Source organism: Centrocercus urophasianus, unplaced genomic scaffold (assembly GCF_019232065.1).
Source record: "Centrocercus urophasianus isolate 14NV4802_14NV808 unplaced genomic scaffold, USGS_Curo_1.0 seq_10, whole genome shotgun sequence".
Lineage (NCBI taxonomy): Eukaryota > Metazoa > Chordata > Aves > Galliformes > Phasianidae > Centrocercus > Centrocercus urophasianus.
The window spans coordinates 19,638,978-19,660,698 of record NW_024884142.1 but is presented as its reverse complement, the minus strand read 5'-3'; the positions used below and the strand labels follow the sequence as shown (position 1 = coordinate 19,660,698).

Genomic DNA, 21,721 nt, shown 5'->3' with positions numbered 1-21,721 from the left:
CATTAGTGTGGTAGTCCTTTCCAGAATTACATGTGGAAACATGTAGCATAAACAGAACAATAATTTAAAACTCATGTTTATAGATGCATATGTACTCTTGTAATTTGTATTCAGGTATTAATTTACTGTAACATTTAGACAACAGGTAGTTTATGCATTATGTTTGCAAAAGCTTGTATCCAAAGAAATCTCCTGTGGTCCAAGATTATCATTATCTGGATACTGAAGGCTTCTGACTTCAGTGTATGTGTAATGTTATATGTAATCTTAAAGCTTGTGTAACTGTAGTATAGTAAAACTCCCTTAATATACTCAACAGATTTTACATATTGTTCTCTGTATCTAATAAATCCATCAACTCAGAAATGTTATCTAGGTCTCTAATCAATCTGCAGAAATATCAAATACTAAGTAAGTGTTTTATTAGTTCATTTAATAATGAAGTACAAATATTTTCCCTATGTAATTATGTGCAATATCTGGATTTTTATTTATGTACAATAATGAAGCTTAATGTAGTTGTTTTATTTAAAATAGATGCTGATGTAGAGACAAGAATAATCATTATTGGATGTATCAATTTATAACTTTATAATATACTTTCAGAGATGAATCATAGAATCATAGAATGGTTTGGGTTGGAAGAAACCTTTAAGATCATCTAGTTCCAACCCCCAGCTATAGACAAGGACACCTCCTTATAGACCAGGTTGCTTAAAGCCCCATCCAGCCTGGCCTTGAATGCCTGCAGGGTGGGAGCATCTACTTGCTGAAAAACATGTTCCAGTGTCTCAACACCCTCACAGTCAAGAATTTCTTCCTAATATCTAGTTTAAATCTACCCTCTTCCAGTGTAAAACCATTTCCCTTTGTCCTGTCACTACACACACTTATAAAAAGTCCCTCCTCAGCTTTCCTGTAGGCCCCCTTCAGGTACTGGAAAGCCGCTATATGGTCCCCAAATAAGCCTTCTCGTTTCTAGGTTGAAGAGGCTGAAAAGCCCCAGCTCTCTTAGCCTGTCCTTGTAGGGGAGGTGCTCCAGCCCTCTGATGATCTCTGCAGCCCTTCTCTGGTCCCTCTCCAACAGCTCCTTTTCCTTCTTGTGTTGGGTGACTCTGAACTGGCTGCAGTACTACAGATGGGGTCTCATGGGAGCAGAGTAGAGGGGCAGAATCACTTCCGTGGAATTGCTGGTCACAATTCTCTTGATACAACTCAGGATATAGTTGGTGTTCTGGGCTGCAAATACATATTGCCATCTCATGTTGAGCCTTTCATCAACTGACACCCCCAAATCTTTCTCCTCGGGGCTGCACTAAAGCCATTCTCCATTCTACCTGTATCTGTGCTTGGAATTGCCCCAACCCAGGTGCAGGACCTTGCACTTGGCCTTGTTGACCTTGGGCTCACTTCTCAAGCCTGTCCAGGTCCCTCAGGATGGCATCCCTTCCCTCTAGCATGTCAACTGCACCACTCAGCTTGGTGTTATCTGCAAACTTGCTGAGGGTGAACTTGATCCACATTGTCTACAAAGATGTTAAATAACACTGGTCCCAGTACTGATCCCTGAGGAATGCCACTCATCACTGTTCTCTACTTGGACATCGAGCCATTGACTGCAACTCTGAGTGAGACCATCCAACCAGTGCTTTATCTAGTGATTGTTCCATTCATCAAATCCATTTTTCTCCAGAACATCATGCGGCGTAGTGTCAAATGCTTTGCACAAGTCCAGGTAGATGATGTCAGTTTCTTCATCCACTGAGGCTGCAGCTCCATCATAAAAGGCCTGTAAGAAATATTGAAAGAATGCTTTGCATCCTCATCAAACTCACCCATGATACTGAAATTAAGCTAAGGTTGAAATGTTGTTTTCAAATAATTCTGTATTTCTCAATTCTCTTAGTAAACAGAAGCTAGTAGAAATACGTTTTAGTATAACATATACAGTGCTGTTAGAAATATGCTTGTTTGTTTTTTCTCTCAGATACATGGACTCGTGTTAGTATTTAGCAAATGTCAAAGTGTTCTGAAGCTTGATTCAAAATCTCTTCTAAACTCTTTAGTTGTTGTTAGGTGAGGTTAGAAATCCCGTGCTATTAACATAAGTAGCTGTCTACTCCTTTTGACAGAATTACTGTAAGGATTACATCTTTTAAGGGAGAAATCAATAAGGGGACAATGTTCCAATATAAATGGTTGAAGTGATGATATTGAATGCCAAACTTAAGAGAACTGTTGCTAACTTTTAACATTCTACATGTTATTTTACTTTATATCCTAGTTAATCTACTAGGGTGGGGTTTTTTTCTACACTAATCAGGTGCTGGTTTCCGTGTCTCTTCTTTTAGCTATGTTGATGATTCCCTGGTTATTTGCCATATTCTTTTGTTTTAAATCTGAAACAAATTTTAAATTCCACTGTATTCAAACAAGGAAGTCACTGATTCTAAAATGGCACAAGAAAAAATAAAAGCTCTTGATTCATGTATTTGGAATCCCTTCTTAGCATGATAAAATAGCGTATGGCCAATAATATTTTCATATTAAAAAACAAATTTATTCCTCCTAACCTGTGGCTCAATTTTCACTTGTATTCCTTTGTGCCCTTGCATTAGAAGTTGTGAAATTTCATTAGTATTCAACATAATTAGCACAATAAATGACCCATGGCCTTCCAGGACTTACTGGTTTTTGTAGTTTAACTAAATATTTGCATCATTTTCCAGAATCTCAGCTGGAAAAGACTCATAATCATACAAGAAAAGAAAAAAAATAGGAATATGTCTTGTTAAAGAATCAGTTTATCGGGATGATACATAACTGACCTTATATCTGTGCAAGTTTTCTAAACAAAACTTGTGTGCACACTGGAGGATAGAACTGGTACAGAGGGTCGAACAGAAGAGTAATTGAAAAATAAGGGAGGGGAAAGCAGAATGCCAAAGCATTACTTTGGCAGAATGCCACAAACATTCAAAGAAATGGGGAATCCTATCACTGACAGCTGTTCACACTCCAGAGGAATGGACATGAGGAAAGACAAAAATCCTGTGTCTTTTAGAGTTTCTTTATTTTGAGGATCTGCTGTGAAATGCTTGTACTGTTTTGGTTGGCAAAACAAAATAACAGGTAATGAAAAGTGTTCAGTAATGGATAAGTGTCAGACTGCCTTAACTGTGAGCAGTGCTGCTAGCTTCAGCTGTGATGTATGGGATACTTTACCCAGTAGTATTGTTAAAGGTCCAAGTTTTCTTGACTTATGTGGGAATCAATTACATGAACAACCCTACAGGCTTCTTCCTGAAATGAATATGAAAAATGCCCTCTGGGATAGCCCTTGAATGGTGTATTATGTGAAATATCTTTCTGTCTTTAAACACGTTGTTTAAAATTAAAACAACTCATTGAAAATGAGAGAGGAGCTGGGAGCTGTAATTCAGTTCCATCCTGGGCAGACTGCCACTGAATCAGGGCCTTAGGAAAGCCATCACCAACCGAAATGCCCACCTTCCTTGCTTTTTATTGTGCTTTTATTAAAGCAACTGTCTGCAACATGAATGAATACCATATATTTTAGCTAATTAAAAAAAAAGCTATCATGAGGCCTAAAGGGGCTTTCCGAAGACAGTCCAACCCAACTACATGTGGTTGGTATAATGAATAATAAGAATTCTGAGAACTTTTCATAGTATTTTGCAAGTAGTTTAAGGAAAATAATCTGTTACATATGAAATTATCAGATTTCATTTTTCATTATATTAGAACCATAGCTGGTTTTTCCACACTTCAACAAATTTTGGTACCAAGAATACTTGATGTGTTTGCTTTTGGATTTAGAAAGTGGGGAAAAAAATCCTCCCTTCCCACTCCTGCATGCATAGAGCTTTTTTCAAATGTGCCTTTCAGGCCCTTCCTACTGACTAGCTTCAGAGACTGTGCTGTCTTGAGATCCTGCTTCCAGCCTGACCAAATGAAAATAATGTCAACAGCTTTATGATAGATCTTAGACGAAATCATTGAATATTGTTGCTTCATTGTACTTTTCCAGCAAATTGTAGCATATCAGGTTTTTTTAATGTTTTTGTTAGGCAAAGCAAAACAATTTTTTATATCATTGTCTTTCTCTTTGCCAAGTGTTCTGAAGCTACTGTATTTGTTCTAATTTAAACAACCATTTTACTGCTACTCACATTTTAAAAATATATATAGGGTATTGATTTCTATGACAAAATGTGACATAAAATGGCTTCCTACTTGAATTTCTCTGAAATATCATGAAATGTCTATAACTGATATGAAATATCCTTCCTGTACTTGATTTTACACTAGATGCTTCATTTTTCTTCTGAGGGTTTCCTACTGAAATACTAATTTTCAGTTTTGCTGGCCACAGTTAGTGTCCAGTGTTCATTTCACAAAGTTTCCATGCATCTGCACTGGAAAAATAGTACCAACAGGATCTAATCTCAGTGGGTTATTTTTTCTCTCTCTAAAATTATTGTAGTACAGCAGCAGGTAATGGCCATTATGGTACCCCAAACTGATTCTTTTTCTGCTGCTATGGAAGTAATTTTATATAGGAAACACTAATGCTAGGAAACAGTCAAACATTTGTAAAATATTATTCCTCATATTTTATGCTGTAAAAACTTTGTTTTGTGTTGTCCCTATCACTTTTGGTAGCTCTATCTAATTCAATGTTTAGTTCTTTTGACTAGATATTATGTTAGGAAATCTGGGGAGAGAAGGTGGTATTTCAAGTTTCATCTTTTTAATTCTGCCATAACCAGTCTTCCAAGGAATGCCAGAACTCAGTAGAAAAACATGATTATTTTTTTCCCCAACTTTTTGTCTACTACTACATATAGGTCTCAGTTCAATGGTCAGATAAAGTGGTTACCTGAGGCATAAGGTTAAGACCCTTCCCAAAGGTTATTTTTAAAAAAAATTACATTAAATATTGATATGTCTTTATCTCATAAAATTTATAAGCTTTCCAAGCTTTTATTTATGCCTAACGTTTAGCTAATCTGCAATCAATTGTATCTGTAATAGTGTTATATATGTGATGTATGCTTGCTATATATTCCTCCACTCTTGAATTTCTCCAAGAATGGAAAATAACAGTATTTTAGGGGTAAAATAAAAGCAATAGAGTTGGAGTCTTTTCCTCTGCTGTCCAGCTTATCTCCAAAGGTCTCATTAGAGTGACAGTGAAAGGTCTACACCTAAAGGTCTCATGAACTGGGGAAAATAACCATAGAATCATAGAAATTTTGGCTTGAAGCAACCTTATTCTTTATATTGGTGTATTGCCAGTGTTGGATCAAGTCATGGCTTTGTCCAGCCAAATCTTGAAAGTTTTCAAATAAGAGAACTCCACAGTCTTTGAAAATATTTTTCTAATAGCCAGCTTGAACATTCCTACTCACAGTCTTTGACTTCTGGTCATTCTTACATTCTGTCGTTAACCAAATAGAATTTGTCTTCACCATCTTTGTAACACTCCAAGTTCCACGCTGTTATTAGATATTTACTGTCCACATCTCCATAAGATTAAACAAGACAATTCCTGCAACATGCCCATTGAGGTCATGTCATCTGTATGCCTGAGTATTTTTATATTCTCTGGTTACTTAACTGAAGGGAGCCAATAGGTGTGTTTCTGTATATGCAAATCTAGACTATTCCAGATGCAGTCACATCATTGCCAAGCAGAAGGGTTGTTAACTGCCCTGGGTCTGCTGACCCTGTTGCATCTAATAGAAGTCAGTGTGCAGAATGTCACATGTGCAGCGAGAAAGTACTATTGCCTCATGCAAATATAACCCCCCAGTTTAGACTTTTCAATAGCACTGCTACTTAGTTGGCTGTACACTACACCATGAATTTACACAGCCTTGATGACAGAGCTTTGCACTCCTCCTCATTCTTCTTCATGAGTCTTCTGTCTACAGATTCATGGAGTCTGCAGATGGTAATATAATCAAGATGGCTGAGAGTACCTTAGATGTTCCACTCATTATCAGCCATTAACTAGATACCAAGCCATTGCTTACTTCTCTGTAAGCCTGACAGTCCAGCTACTTTTGAAGTCATCTAACAGAGTGATCATCTAGTTCAGATTTTCTCGGCTTAAAAATGAGGATGCTGTGGCGAATTCTTGCTGTAGTAAAAAATCCAAGTAGTATTCAAACAGAATCACAGAATCCAAACAGTTTAGTCAAGCAGTATTTGCTCATGGTAAATAAATGTTGAATGCTTATAATCAACTTCCTGTCATTTCTGTGTTTGGAAATGGATTCCAAAAGGCTATGCCTATGGCCTTTCTAGAGATTGAGATGCGGCTGATTGATGTGTAGTGCAGTCTTCCCTCTTGATTTTTTTAAAGGTAAACTTAATGTTAATCGCTTTCCAATTGTTAGATAGCCTAAAGACATTGTTCATTAACACCACTAATGTTTATGTTGGTAGGAGTAAAAACAGCCATTTCTTTTCCTGAAAAATTAGCATTTCTTAATTTACTATGGGTGCCTGACTACTAATATCATTACAACAGATAAATATCTGTTTTTATTGATGAATCCATCATTTACAGCAAGAAGTTGGAAACTTCAGGTAAATGTTATTTTGTTTGTTTGTTTGTTGTTTTTTGTTTTTAAATGGCAATCTTTTTAACTTTAGCAATACCACTTTTGTGTGGTAATAACTCATTATTTTTTTTAACAGCTGTGCAGTTAATATACCTGTGCTCTCTTGGTTAGCAGCTGTCCAATGCTAAGAGAAGACTTTTCATTCCAGTTGCGTAACATTGCAGACTATGTGGAAGTTTAACTTCCCATGGAAGAAGACGTGGGTGGGTCATTACTAAATGTCAGTATAAATATTTTATCAACAGAGTAGTAAAGTCAATAATATGACTCTTGTCTAGTAGTTCAGGAATAAATGTAGCCGTACTGTATAGTGAATGGCAATCAGTAGAAGAGGTTTGATAACAATGTCATATCATCTTAGTGCATATGATAATTTATTATCAGTGCTGTTGTTGTCTTATAATTAAATTGAGGTGAACTGAATAGTCTGTATCCTTTTTAGTGGCCTCCAATTTATATTCTATTCTCTGAACTTGTGCTTTAATTAGAGCTGAATAAATAGAGTAGAACATATTAAATAAATTGACATTTGCTGCTGTAACGTCTTCTTTTTTCCCTCTTTGGTTGATGTACTGAAAAAAAAGCCCTAAAAGTAAATTCAAAAAAATTAAAAAGTAAATCAAAAGTGCTCCCTATTTCCAAGGTTCTTTGGGGTATTAAGTTGTGTACGTGAATGACTGAAATAGAACAATAGCCAGCTTTGGTGATAGGGGAATATAGGATCTAAATATCTTTCCAGGTCTTGTTCTTAGTAAGAGAATTTGTGCTGAAGCGCACAATATCCAGTTATATCATTTATTTCAAGTGTTATCGTGCTGACAGTTCATTTGGTTTTGTTTCTTATCCATGGATACTTTCTGAAAATCAGTGACAGAACTTGCAGTGATTATCTGTTTCTCACTTTCTTTCAAGGGAAAAGCTGTGTTTCTACCTAAAGAAAAAAAAAAGTCAATGTTAATGGCACTGGCAATCTTCTTCATCGCATAATTGTGGAAGTGTGCAAAATTAGAAACTGAAGTCAAAGAAAGACAAGCCCAGATCACTAATAAGATGAGTGTACTAAGAGATGCTTTAAAGTATGAGTCTTTTCAGAGGTCTAAAATAGTATGTGTGGTGCATATTGCTGAGAATATTTGGAAATTGAGAGCAAAGTTGAATGCATGGCCTGCTTCCAAATGAGAATTAATGCAGCTCCAAGAAGCTCAGCATGATGTTTTCTTTTTACTTGGAGCCAAGTAAAAAGAAACAATATGCTTCAAAACAATAAAGAAAATCCTCTCCAAACCACATCTATCCTTCAAATACAAGAGCAACAATATCTGGCAGTGTGTGGAAGAATCCTGTGCACACTTTTATTACATATTACATGCAATCAATATTTCTTTTTAAGTAATATCTACCTATTTAAAATTCTGTAGATTTCTGTCTTAATTATGAACTTTTTTTTTCCAGTTCAGATATTTCTCCCTCAAGCAAAATGGATCTAAGTGATTCTTGCAGAACTTCCCATTAGTTTGATTTTGTACTTTTCTCAAAATAGCACCAATCAAGAGAACAGACTCTTGAATGCACTTTTTAAAGGCTTACAAGCACGGATCAATCATATTATTGTAAAAGGTATCAAAGAGTGAATTTCAGCTAAGATAAGCATTGTTGAATACTGGATACTTCTCAGAAAGCCTTTTGAATTTCTCTGATTAGACCCATTCTGCACTTATCGTGTTCACGGTTCTCTCATGTGTTACCTTACCATTTACTACTTATATATTTCATTAACTTGGGTTTTTTATTCACTGAATTTTCTAGAGGCAGCTTAGAAGTTATTAAATATGTACCACATTCTGAACCTTTTAACTGATGAGGCACAGCCTAATCTGAAAGTGAGAGCACTGAAATCAATAAAACTAAAGGAAATACAGTTTGATGTTCAACGTAAAATGTGGTAGAATCAGTCTTTTGAGACTTAGGTGATAAATATAGACAAATCAAATCTTGCAACTAATCCAAACTTGTAAAAATAGTAAGAAAATGTGTAAGAATATATATCTCACAACCAAGGTTTGAGTTTGCAAGTTGGCACGAATAGAAGTATATAGGAATGGTGCTAGAATGCCATCATATGTCATTATAGAAACAGCTGCAGGTTTGATGCCTGCTGGGGGCCTAGATCTGAGATATTTTAGAGGGACTACCAAAGCTGATCCTCTGGCAACTATTCTCTCCTGTAACTCCATGTGCTTTTACTCCACACAAAAATTACGCTTCCAGGGGAAACCTAAGCAGTATTAAAAGTAATTACAGAGCTGTAAGGGAAGCAGTCAAAGGCATGGAGGCCCAGGATGTGTTCTCCTTCATCCTGCCATTCTGATGAATGGATGTGAGAAAAAGACACACATCTATTAAAGATGTGTGTCTTTAATAATAAGACAGATCAATATTGGCTTCAGAACTGGTGTTGGCAATGGGGTTTAAACTTCTATGACCGTATGACCCTGCCTACAGATCAATATCTGCTTTAGGAAGATAAGAGCCACCTCACTCAACAAGTCAAAAGTATTTTTGCCAATCAGGTGGCCGTGGGAGAACTGTTAGGTCATGGCTCGAACTGGTGATTGAGCACCTGGGGAAGGGGTGCTCCTGGCTCAGGGAGCACAGGCAAATTGCTTGCACCTGTGCTCTCCACATGACCAGAAGGGGTGGACCAAGGGTGGAGCTACCCTGGGCTCATATAAAGGCCAGACTCTGGGAGGAGGTTTCTCAGATTTAGGTTGCTTCCTGAGAAGGGGTGTTGTGTAGTCAGAGAGCCCCTTCCCCAGTTGGGTGAGTTTGTGTTCAATTTTTTTTATTTATTTATTTTTTCTTCCTGTACATGACTTATTAGCTTATCTATGCTTTACCTGTTATTGCTAAGAATCTGTCTTAAGCAATTTCTCTTCTTTTTGTGTGGAATAGCTGGCTGATTTAATAAGGAGGGTTCCATAGAGTTGTTAAGTTTGGAAAAGACCTTTATGGTAACCTTATCTAACTGTCCCCTTATCATCAATACCCACTAAGCCATGTTCCTAAATACTATGTCTGTTCTTCCCTTAAATGCTTTCAGTGTTTCTCCACTGTTTCTCTGGGTAATCTGTTCCAGTGCCTTTTCACTCATTCAGTGAAGAAATTCATCCTAAGATCTGATCTGAACATTCTCTGGTGCAACTTAAGGCTGTTCCATCTTGTCCAATTGATAGTTTTCTTGAAGAGACCAGCCCTACCTCACCATAATCTCCTTTTGGGTTGTTGTAGAGAGCAATGAGGTCTCCCTTGAGGGAGAAAAACATCAAACACACACACACACACACACACACACAAATAAAAATAAAAATAAATAAATAAATAAATAAAAATAGGGCTTAAGCAGGATCATCTCCAGCACTTGCACATAAGCACAAAAGTGTTTATGAGAGTGTTTACAAGGTATCATTGTGAACAAATGCATCAAACTCTTCCTAGGAACTCAACATGCTGATGTGCCTCCCTAAAGTGTCTGTATGCTAATGCATTAAATGATTAAAGTGAGGATAGGGCAAAGTAGCTTTGTACTGGGGATGTACTATAGGTTGCATGAATAAATAGGACAAAAAAGTGGGGCTCTTTACTTTGTAACCTGCGTGACTGCTGGATGAAAAAGAGTGTCTTCACAGGTTCTGTAGGGACAGCACAAGACATATGCAATCCAGGAGGTTCCTGAAATGCAAGTAACCTTCCTCAAGTAACAGAGGAGGTCATGAGAAGAAGTGCCCTGCTGAACCTTACACTCACCAGTAACAAACAGTGCTTGTTGAAAGTAGTAAGTTGAAGGCAACCTTAGCTGCAGTGGCCATGAAATGATGAGCCCAAGAAAGCTAGTTAATATTAAAGGATTGCCTCCGTCAGGAGGTGACCTCATGAGTGATGCATCCTAACAAAGAAAAAATCAGGGAGAACTTCTAGAACATCTGAACTTCTAGAACATTTGCCTACATGGGATGAACAAGGGGCCCCTGTCCACACTAAAATGTGAATACAGAGACAATATCCAAGAATCCAGGGATGAAGATAGGAAAGCTACAGCCCAAATGGAATTGAATTTGATCAAGGATGTTAAGAGCAACAAGATGAGCTCCTGCAAGTACATCAGTGACAAAAGGAATACAAAGGAAAATATTAACTCATACCTGAATGAAGCAGGGGACTTAATAACAGTGAAAACAGAAAAATCTGATGTACTGAATGCCTTTTATACCTCAGTCTTTACTTGCAAGACTGGTCTTCAGGAAATCTGGTTCTTATAGACCAAGTTAAAAGACTGGAAATGAGAAGACTGACCCTTGATCAAGTAGCAGACTACTAAAGCGAACTGATTTTCATGAAATTCTCATGTTGTATGGGTGTTTTTTTTTAGTTTAGCTCCCTATACAAAAAAAGCATAGTGAATTCACTGATTTTTCAATTAACTGTTTAAATTTTTGTCTTAGCTACACAGGAGCTGACATTGTGATCTTTAGCACGATAGTACCTATATGTTTATGTATCTAATGTATATTTTATGTATTCTGTACATATAAATTCTTGCAGAATTTCATGGTTGTAGAAATGAATTTCATAATCAGCAAGACTGCAGCAAGCTTGCTTGTACAGTAGTGCCAATAAACTTCTCTACAGAGAGATGTCTACCTTAAAAGAATATAATTTTCCTACTGTAATTAAACTGCTTTTTTTTAAATGGCAAAACCCACATCACTACCACGAGTCATCCTCTTGTATGAGTCATGTCTGCCCAGAGGTTTTTTCTCCATAGTTGTTAGATGGAAATGTGTGGGTTTTTTTTTCCAGATTCACTGCATCTGTGCTAGCAAAACACTAAAAGTTCAGCCCCAGTCATTTTGCTTTTCTCCTTGGGGGGGGGGAGGAAGAAATTGGCAGTCTGACAAAATCATAACTAGGTTTTTTTTTGTTTGTTTGTTTTAGGAGCTAGGTTCACACTGCTGCCAAAACGACACCTGCAGCAGCATTCACTCCTTGGGAGTTAGCAGAACAATTTTATCAGCTGAGGAAAGAGATGCCTGTATGTTACTGTCTGCAGACATGGCATAGAGAAGAATTTCTTCAGAATTCAGAAAGATGTGACTACCAGATGGGAGAGTCTAGAAAGGCTCGTTTTATAGTTGTTTGAATGTAGTTTCAGTAGCGCAACACTGGAAATACTTTATCCAGGTGATAGCATGTAACAAGTAATCTAGTACTGGGCTGGTATGTAGCTAGAAGTGTGGAAATGCAGGTAATGCAAAAGTCACAAAGTTCAAGGCGTACACTTGCATGCTCTACATATATATATGTGTATGCTATGTATATTTATGTATAATTGTATGCCTGTGTGTATCTTTTGTTGAACTACATTCTCAGAAAACGTAGGAAAAAATGTGGTAAGCAGTAGCTGTATGGGTTACTAAGCCGAAAAACTGAAGTATAGAAAATGCCTAATCCATCAGCCTGCATACCATATAGTAAGACAATTTCTCCATAGCCACAGGATATTCTTATTTGTGCTTCATCTGCACTGTGTGAATATTTCAGATACACATCAGGGCAGATTTGAGATTACTCAGGGACTCTGGCTTTTGTAGCAACTAAACTGCTATACAAATAGCTTCATCTTTTATGGTCCACAAAATACTTAATATAATTTCCTTGAAAATTTCTCTTGTAAATATTGTTTTCAGGGCAAAAAATGAAGTATATGTTAATTTTTATTTAAAAAGTCTCATTTCCTTTCGGAGTATACTATGTTTTCTCTTGTAGTATTCAACTATGCCTCTCAGATGATTTTATTACTTAACCAGAAGAAATTATAGCTGGTATGCAGACATGGGGAGAAATGTGTAGGTATGGTAAACATAAGAATGCCACTCCAAAGTAATAAAAAAAACAAACAAACAAAAAACAAACAAACAAAAAAAAAAATCAACCCCCCCCCCAAAAAAAACCAGTTGATGATTGCATTAAGACATGTGGCTGGCAGGAATTCAGCAGATGGCATTAAATGATTAGCATAAGGAAATAGCTGATTTTAACTACACAAGGTGGTGCAAAGCATAAGTCCTGCTGTGTGATTAGTCCTTTATGTTTATTCATTCACATTTAAACAGTTTCCTTCTGCGTGAAGTAGCCAGCAATGCATTGAGAAAGTTACTGGTAGCATACATGCTTGTTACGGTCACTTTAACATCTTCTATGACAAGCATAATTACTAGCAATATCATGAAACTTTCCCCCCACCTTCCCCAAGGAAATTGAAGTGGGAAAAAAAAAAAAAAAAAAAAAAAAAAGAAATAATATGGAAATGTGGAAATATGAAAAAATTGACATGATTACTTTCTATGTTTCATTCAAATTATGTGGTCAATTTTTTAAGTTTCTGTAAGATGATTAGTATTATCTTTGTAATATTGTCCAATTGTATTTTACCTTTTCATAAATCTCCTTCACTTCTATTTATCCCACAGTTCAAGCCAAGTTCTTTTCTATCTCAGTCTTAAATGATACTACTTTTCAGCATTGTTGATGACTCTGAGCAACTCTTTAATTCTCCCCTTTAACTTACACAGTAATCAAGCAAACCTGTAACTACAAAAACATATTGTTTTGATATCATGGTGATGGATGGAAGATGGAAGACAGGAGAGCATCACCAAATGCTCAGCAGAGTCCTTTGTTTTCTGAGGAACTGATTTTTCTCTAAGAACTCTTTTGAAAGCCATTCAGTTGTGTCACTTTTTCAGGCCAAATACTTACCAGATTATTTTGCTCAAATACTTAATAGAACTCCTAACAGTGAAGTATGTAACAGTTTTGAGTAAGGATCAATCATGGTTGCATTGGATGGTGATCACATCATTTTGATGCTAAACAATATCCTCAACCTAGCTTGTTTGAGAATTCATTAAATGGATTGGTACCCAGAAGGAGTTTTACTGCTAGTTGATAAAAACAATATATTTTTCTCTGAAATGTAGTAGGTATAGTAGATATATAGCAAAATCCAAATAATAAAAGAAAACATACACAGTTAATACAGGCTTACTGAAGTGCAGCAAGATCTACTCGTAAATAATAGTATGTTTATTATGGAGGAAAAGAGATAATCAATGTCCTTAACTGCTCAACTTTTGGGTGGCTTGAAAGCATTGTAATAGGTAGGCACGTTGTTGTTACTTAGAAATCTTGGCTGTTTCTTGACCTGATTTTCTTGTTTGTTTTCTGGCAATTTTTTTCATAGTTGCAGAGAGTGGATTTTAATAGATGCACTTGGTGTCAGCAGTTCTCTTTATGGCTATCCAAATGAATCTTTTTTTTTTTTTTTTTTTTATTCTAGCTCATTTCCCAACTCCTTGGAGTATCAATCAAAACAGTGAGAAGCTGTTTAACATAATATATACCTAGAACAGATAAGCAAAATCAAAAGTTGTGTTTCGTTTCCGAAAACATGTTACTATATGTCTATTCATAATCAAATAATAAATCTCTCTTGCTCATAAATTGTTCAGAGATAAATACTGCCCTGTACCACAATGAGGGATTTTTTTAATAAAATAGGGGAGCTCTAGTTCTCCTGCTTTCTTTACTGAACAAGAACAACCAGTTCTGTCTCAGTTCCTTTCTAATTTAGTATCTCACTTCTCTCAAAGCCGTTTTATTCAATAGCAACTTAAAAGGCAGAGCTAACTTCATATTCTGGAAAATGGAAGCAAGCAGCTGCATCTAATTTCAATTTTTTTAAAAATAATTTCTCCTTATTGAGTGAAGTTGCTGCTTTCTCATTTTCTTGCTGAATAGATTCCTATATCATGTAAGAGCATTTTGAAAGAACCGTTCAGAATCAAGTAGTAGGAGGAAAGAAATCTTGTCCCTAATATGTGGAATGAAGGTATTTTTTAGGTGCAGATTGAGTTCAAACTGGTAAGTTTACCTTAAAAGTTAAAGTATATAGATATTCTATCATTCATTTATTATTTTGTTTTATATGTATTTGTTGTGGTTGAACCCAGCAAGCAGCTGAACACTACACAGCCTTTTACTTGCTTCCATCTCTTGCAGTGGAAGAGGGAAGAGAATTGGAGGGGGAAAAATTAGAACTAGGTTACTAAGGCAGAAAAGGAACAGAAATAACAGTAACACAAAGCAAGTGATGAATGAAGCAACTGTTTGCCATATGCCTATCAATGCCAGCTAGTCCCTGAAAAGTGCTCCTGCTCCCTCCCCTTGGCCAACTCTCTGCAGTTTTATAGTTGTGTTTTTTTTGTGGGTGTTTTTTTTGTTTTTTTTTTTTTTTTTTTTTGCATGATGTCATAGAGCATGGAATCCTTCTGACCAGTTTAGATCAGCTGCCTTGGTTCTGTTCCCTCCCAGCTCCTTTTGCTCCCCCACCCTCTTTGTCAGGACAGTCCAAAATGCTAAAAACCTGAAACATCCTTGGTTCTGTACAGTACTGCTCAGTAGCAACTAAATGATCAGTGTGTTATCAACATTTTTTTCCTCCTAAAGCCAAAACATTGCTTCATACCAAATACCATAAAGAAAATAACTCTGTCCTAGCTGAAAATAGGCAGCGTATTTTATCTTTTCTGTAAATCCATAGTGTTTATTCCCTTCATAGATTTAAGCTAAAACAACTCTGTTTAATCAGTAATTTGCTTCCAGTTGTACATCTGCCAAATTCCTTCACTGGAGAAATGATGTTTCCACTCATGTTTACTCGACATTACCATAATTTTTCATTTCAAATTAATGTCAACTATCCATCTGCTATTAAGCTACAGTGATTTTTTTTCCTGCATTCAGACCAAGCTGCTGGGTCTGGACGCTTTGCTGCCCTTTTATTAGTAGTCTGGAATTGAGTGACAGTTCTTTTCTCAGTTGACTCAAGTATGTGAATAGAGATGATTTACTTCTTGCCGTTAGTTTTGTTGCATTTGGAAATTTAACACTATCTGTAAGATATCTCCAAGTTCACATCTGAAAGTTCAATTGCTGTAGAACTTGTGGGTGCTTGGTCTGCAGTAGGATTGAATGTATGGGAGTGATTTTCATAGCTTTCACTCCTCCAATCTAAGTCAAGCAAATAATTCATTTGTTGTTTGTTTTCTGGATATTCAGCACAGATATGTATTCCAAGCTCTTCCTTTTTGAAAAACAGCCTCAGTGATGTAAATATCTGTAAGCATTACATTATTTTCTGTATTTCAGCATTCCTTGGAAACTTTACCATGTTACTTTAAGCCTCCTTTATATTTTCTTTTGTTAATTTATCTCAATTTCTAATTTTCAAGTCATTAATTGAAATATGTAGTGTCAACACATTCAGTGTTAAGGTCACCATGTTAGCTATCTCTGAATATCTTTCTCTCAGATTTGTTCATTATCTGTATAATTCTTCAGTACATGAACTACTAGCTGTCCATCTGAATACATTTCCTAACCTTTTACAGAACATTGTTCCATCATCATTAAATCTCTCCCAGAGCACTGTGTGCATGTGTGATGAGGAGTGGGGGCTGTGCTGCAAGTGTTGGCTTGTGAAATTTTTGTGGTGAGAAAAACAGCTGCAAGCATCTGCATAAAATTTATCTTAAATGAACATTTAGAACCACAGAATACTTAGGGCAATTATAACTAAGCTGCTGAGGAAATTTAGTTATCTAGAAATACAGGAATGTATAGGAAGTTTAGGAATATAGGGACATAGGAAGTTTAATGTTGGAGCATCTTCCCTACGGAATTCTGATGTTAGGTTTTGCAAGTTGCAGTACTGAATATAAACTCTAATCCATGCTTTCTTACTGCAGCTCGTGTCTGGTTTTTTATTCGTTGCGTCGGTACACAATCATTGTAGTAGGCATCACATCTTAACTTTTATAGGGTTAACAGTAAATACACTCGCTTTTTATTTACTGAAGTCCAGACGCAGAACTTAACTCAGAGAACATTCCCTAAATAATGGTGTTAAACACTTAGCTTAGAAGTTGTCACATTGCACCGTACAAAACTTTCCTGGAGAGAAATTGCTCCAGTTCACTCACCAACCAATTATTTAGAAATATGTCACTTGTATGGTTCCATTGTTTCTTTTTTTTTTTTTTTTGTCAGTTTAATTTCTTTTTCACATTTGATTTGTTTCTTCAGCAAAAAAGTTTCACCTATTTTACTGTGTGAATTCTTGTGTGTTAATGCTATTTCCCACTGATTGACATGCCTCACTGTTCTCAAAGATTATTTAATATATTGTAAGATTGTTTCCAGATCATTGTGTTTCTTGGTCATAAAGATGCTGAAATCCACAGTACTAAATCCTGAACAAAACAATGTAACCTGGTCAATTCGTATTTGAAATATCATTAAAAATGTAATCAAAAGACAACTCTATTCTAAAAGAAAGGGAAAATATATTAATGATAAAAACTGTAGAAAATATAATCGGCAAATATGCAATCTTTGAACTAGCTAATACTATACTGCCTGTAAGTCTATGACCAAAAACTTCAGTGTGTCAACTGGTTAGATTTATGTTTCATATCTGACTGGCTTCAGCTTATGCATTAGCCAAGGAAGAAATGAATGTGATGTACTGGGTGGAAAATACTAATGGCTAACGGACTCTTTTTTAAGAGTAGCTTTTTTGCTATTTATTTTACAAATCTTTGTGTCTTAGTAAATTTTAAATGATAAAACAATGAACTTTAAGTTGAATACTTCATGGAAAATGTATTTTTCTGCAACTATCTGTAAAACCTCTGAAGTTTTAAATCTGCATTTATTTCTTGACACTGCAGTTCTGATTTATTGATTCCTAGCTCTGTAAAGTCGGATGTTGTTTGGGACTAAGTACCAAACAACTTTCTCCATGAACAAAATTTAAAGCTAGATATCATGAGGAAGCTGAAGTTGTTGGAAATTGGTGTAAAAAATGAATTCTGGGGAAAAAACCATTCAAGTTATTTTTAAAAAAACTGATTCAAACTATAGTTCCACTAAACTGCTGCTGACAGTGAAATGGCAGTGACAAGATTTTGATTTAAATTCTTTTAGTTATATCTTTACATTACCTGTTTCATGACAGGTAAACCTCTAACCTTACGTTTTTACATTTACATAGGATATTCCTTCTCTAATATTCTACACAGTATCCTGTGGTATTACCATTCTTATGTTTTTTTTATCATATCTAATTCAAAAATCAATTTTTTAAAAATCCATATATGATCTCTGCTTTATGTGACATCTAGAATAGGAATAATACTCTGCTTATTATTTTTAAAATTTATAATTTTAGAGCTTATGATTTTAAATCTTTACAAAGAAAACTGACTAATAAACAGGTGTCAGAGATCAAGATTATTCCTGCCATGGTTAAAAGAAACAACATAGATTAAAAATTGTATTACATACTTCTTACCATTTTCTTGTTGTTTTTTTTTAATAAGTGGGAAGGTGTCTATATGTACGTGAATCAACAGTAGTTAATATTTGTATGCTGAGTATTGCAGGACCTGGGTAAGTGTGTTAAGCTTTAAAAGACCTGAATGTTAGAGATGTAAGAACTTTATTATCTGGTGACCTACTGTAAACTACAACACCTAACTCCAAGAGCACATTTACTGGAAACGTGTTTTGAATTTTTGGCAAAGGGAAGAGATGCGCTGTCTCTACATTTGTGTCATGCTTGATAGAAAATCACTTCATAGTGCGCAGTTTATAAGAAGCTTACCTGCAGCTACTTTAGTGCCTAGTAATTCCCATTAGTTTGCAATCATAAAATGGTCAAGTGAACAGTAATTCTCAGAATGCTGTTATCACACACCCTTATGATACACAGAATGCCTTTTGCACTACTCATCCATTTTTATGGAAAGCGAATGAGAGTTGTCCCTGTGTCTGACCTTAATGGAAAGCTGCAATCTCAAATGTCAATGTAAATCTTTCTGAGAGCAATATACAGCATTCAGAATCTCAGTAACAGCTTTTTCTGTTGCCTTCTGAGAAGGCTGCACACCTTGTTTTCTACATATTTTTGTATTACTGTTGCCAGCATTTAATATATGCGAATGTTTTAACATACGCACACTATTTAAAAAAAAATAAAAATTAAAAGCCTCATTGAACTCTTCTGATCCGGCTTGTCCACTCTGTCAGGTGAAAAACCAGATCCACTGAATGTGATTGTTTTTCATCATGTGTGTCCTTAGCAGATGTTCACAATGAGGTAACTATACTTTAGACAGAGGTTGGCAGAAATGCTAAGAGAATGATCATCATTATTGGCAGCTTCTCTTCAGTCCTATTGAATAATCTAAAAATAATTCTGTTAAGTAAAATTCCATTAAATGTAAAAATGTTTAGGAAACGTGTCAAGATTCTTGTTGCTTTTTCTTCCACAAGAAGATTAAGAGGGGGAAAAATGCAGTGCAGATATAAGAGTATATTTACCTACAGCAAACATATGTAATGAATTTGGGAAGAGATATGAACTGATAAAGGTCAAAACAAAGATTATAGGAAAAGATGTTAAGAATTCTCTGGTAAGAAGCAATAATAGAAATATTTAAGGAAAACATCCTTTTATAGTTTGTGGGTCAGTATATACTGTTCTTAATTATTTTTTTTTAAGTCCTAAGTGAGGTTTGTAACTGCTGCTACAGGTGATGGTGGACCAAATAGTTCTGAACAAAAAGTACTTTAAGTTTTAGTACGCAAGAATGCTTTTGAAATGCCTTAAGAATAGTCAGTAGTAAGAAGGTAGAGGCTACAGAAAGGCATGTGAACACATCCTTACTTAAGAAGCACAGAAAATTATTTGTGTTTTGTAATTACCGTGAGAACAAAAGAATGTAAGTTCATAAATTAACACAAAGTAAGCTAGACTATGAAAGGAAGTGCTAATTCTGTGCCTGTGTTTCCTTGAGCTCTACGAAGTTTAAAAGTGGAGTTGCAATGTGAGAGAAAATTCAAGTGAAGAAATCACCATCTGTCTAAGATCGTGGTGAACATTTTAGCTTGTGAATGTTACTTCTAAGAAGTAAAAATCCTGAAAATTTTGGCTGTCATCCTGATCCTATCTACCAAGTTTTTTTGTGACAGACATATACATGCATGAGGGTGATCCAAAAGTAATGCATCCTATTTTATTATATTGCCCACAGTATCAGAGGCAAATGATGGTGGTATGGCAGTAAATGGTGAACTTCCCTCCAATATTCCATTTAACCATCATTCCAAATGACAGATGGCAGCTGAGGAGTAGTGTGACAAAATAGAATCTGACACAGAATTGAGTATGAAGCCAAAGTCTTGCTGAATTCCTTTGTGTGGAGAGGAAAAAAAAAAAAAGCATTTGTTAACATTCATCAACACTTGCTGAAAGCTTGTGGAGACGAAGCAGTGGATGTTGTGAGCACGCTGACAGGGGTGTGGTGTGTTTCAGCATGGAGACAGAGAAGTGAAAGATAAGCTATGTTCTGGACACTCATGCACAGCAGTCACACCATGAAATGAAGAGTGTCTAAATCAGCTCATTTGCATGAATTGGCTGATTACGACCAGGGAACTGAATACAGAACTGAATACAGGCCTTAATGTATTGGAAACAGTGGTGGCAACTGTGGAATATTGTGAAGTTTGTGCCATGTGGGTCCCACAAATACACGGGAACAGTAAGAAAATAAACAAGTTTGCAAGGACCTTTTGAACCAAGCGAGGCTGAAGGTGACAGTTTCATGGATCTCTTCATTAATGGAGAAGAGACGTGCTGTCACCCCTATGACTGGAGTCAAAATGGCAGTTTATGGAGTGGTGACATATAAATTCCTCATCAAAGTGATTTTTGCAATGAGTTATGTTTTTCATTTACTTGTAGCTAAGTTGGATCTTTTGACATTAGAAATACAATTGAATCTAACTAAGATTTTTTAAAAATAAAATAATTCTGGTGTGCGCATACCCTGCATACCACTAATAGGGACCTAGTTAGAACTGTAATATTTTTTTCAAGCCAGAAGCTGCTACAGTGTATGACTCATAGTAACAGACAAACATACCCTTATTTTACCCTTTAATTTCTCTAATTGTTTCTATTCACCTCCATCCCTTTACTGCATTGAAATGTAAAATATTAAAGATGTGCCAGCGGGACGTGCACTCAGTTATCTTTCCCTTAGTCTGCTGTCAGAATTCTGATTTGCAAATTATCGGATACATCTCCTTTCTCATCGAAATGTCTTTGACTTTATTATGTACTGCACAACCATCTGTCACACTGACAGTATTAATATGTGCTGTTTTTATTAGATAGTCTCCATTGTTTAGAGTGAGTGATTTTTCTGCTTAAACTGAATTTTTGTAGCAGGACCAGAGTGCTCTGGAGTGTGGAGATTTGTGCTTTTTGTCTGATTGTAGTTTTCTTGTAGATGCCCATTGTTTACTGCTCACATAACAGACATTTTACCTTCACTCTCAACCAATGGCCTACTTCACTTGGGAGCACACCTTACAAAAGCTGGAGTTGTACTACATCTAAATGTATCAGACTGACCTACAGCAATGCTCAAGTGAAGAATTTATTTTCCCTTTGCTGTAATATTTTGTAACTTTAGTTTTTCCCCCAGAAATGATTCATTTTGCCTCAAGCACTACAACATAATCCTGCTTTCATATGAATCGGTACCTATTTTCCACTCGTTTCAGATCTGCGTAGTCAAAACTTGCGTTGTAAATGTGAATATAAAGTTTCTTATTTGACAGTGTGATCTTCAGTCATAATTTTATTTATTTATAGTTGTAGAAGTTTATAATAAAACAATCCTTATAATTTGTATACAAACAGATATAAATTAGTTGTTCAGTTCCTTCAGTTACTGTGGTTCTTACCTGATATTATTTTTTCTCTTATATACACTACTCAGGTTTATTATTTCTTTCTGAAAGAGCATGATGTTAAAATGCCTTATTTTGGCCTTGTGGAATATATTGTTCATAACTGCTACATCTTTTGT

At 35.8% G+C, this 21,721-nt stretch overlaps 1 protein-coding gene across 1 annotated transcript in view; it reads left to right on the top strand.

The window, feature by feature from the left end:
* The window catches only part of EYS (eyes shut homolog), a 660,788-nt gene that overhangs the window by 259,835 nt on the left and 379,232 nt on the right, over positions 1-21,721 (top strand). The gene's annotated exons all lie outside the window — the stretch shown is intronic.